Raw genomic sequence first — 1446 nt, 5'->3', positions numbered from 1 at the left:
AGGGGACACCGTGAGGCTCCTGGCTGCCAGGGCCTGCGGACAGCCTGAGCCGGGACAGCCCTCGCAGTGTCCCTGTGCCCCTGGCCTTGGGGACAGCCTGCACTGGGACATCCCCCCTGTCCCCCCAGCCCTGGGGACAGCCTGAGCTGGGACAGCCCTCCCAGACCCCCTGTCCCCTCCAGTCCTTCCAGCCCCCCTGTCCCCCCTGGCCTTGGGCACAGCACCTCTCCAGTCCTGCCAGAGCTTGGGGACACCCTGCACTGGGACAGCCCCCCTGGCCTTGGGCACAGCCCCCCACTCAGGGCTTGGGGACAGCCTGCACTGGGACAGCCCCCCTGGTCCCCTCCTGTCCCCCCTGTCCTTGGGGACACCTTGCACTGGGACAGCCCTCCCAATGTCCCTGTCCCCCTGGCCTTGGGGACACCTTGCACTGGGACAGCCCTCCCAGCCTCCCTCCAGTCCTCGCAGGGCCTTGGGGACACGCTGTGCCGGGATAATTCCCCTTCAGCTCCCCATGGCCCCTTGGCACCTGCAGCCTCCTGGCCTTGGGGACAGACCCTCTGCAGCCCCTCCGTGAGCCTGGGGACACCGGCATTGGGACAGCCCCCCTGAGCTTGGGGACACCCCCCCAGCCCCTCCTCCATCCCCGTCACTGTTCTTGTCCCCCTCCAGCCCCCACGGCCCTGGGGACACCATGCACTGGGACATTCCCCCTCCAGCCCCCTCACTGTCCTTGTCCCCCTCCAAGCCCTCAAACCCTTGGGGATGCCCTGGGGTGGGACAGCCCCCCATGGCCCTGGGGACACCCTGCAGTGGAACAGCCCCCCTCCAACCCTTCATAGCCTTTGGGACACTTCAGTGGGACATTCCCCCTCCAGCCCCCTCACTGTCCTTGTCCCCCTCCAAGCCCTCAAACCCTTGGGGATGCCCTGGTGCCAACCCCCCGGCCCCCCAGCAGCATCCTGCACGGAGAGAGCGGCTGCACCCTGTGCCTCCACAAATTCCCGCTCCCCACCCACCGCCCCCGGGCCCAGCTCCACATCCGACCTCCCTGCAGGGCTGCCTTCGCATTCCTCCATCCCAAAAAACAGCCCCGGCCCCGCTGCTCCCCGAGCGCTGCTCTATGCCAAAGGGAAACTGAGGCACGGCCGCTCAGCAGCCTGGGTGGCCCCACCAGCCTCCTCTCAGCATCCTGAGACACCTCGGGGCACATCTGGAGCATCACCCCGACCTGTCCTGGACACCCCATGCTAAGGGGGGGATGCCCGGGGTGCCAGGGTGGGGTCGGGCACGGCGCCTCCAGCCCTGGCACGGCGCCGCGCGGCCCCACTTCAACTCGCTCTGTGTTTATTCCCAGCTGAGTTTCCTGGATCCAGCAGCTTCTTGCTCAACCCAGAGAGGGTCTGGCTCTGCCGGGGCGGCTCTGGGAGTGTTTCCAGCCGCGGG

General features: G+C 68.4%; 1 protein-coding gene across 1 annotated transcript in view; it reads right to left on the bottom strand.

Annotated features, from left to right (window-relative positions):
* PEAR1 (platelet endothelial aggregation receptor 1) overlaps window positions 1-1446 on the bottom strand; it is an 11091-nt gene that overhangs the window by 9571 nt on the left and 74 nt on the right. The window lies entirely within an intron of this gene.

This window comes from Geospiza fortis, unplaced genomic scaffold (genome assembly GCF_000277835.1).
Source record: "Geospiza fortis unplaced genomic scaffold, GeoFor_1.0 scaffold313, whole genome shotgun sequence".
NCBI lineage: Eukaryota > Metazoa > Chordata > Aves > Passeriformes > Thraupidae > Geospiza > Geospiza fortis.
This window is presented reverse-complemented; position numbering and strand designations above follow the sequence as displayed.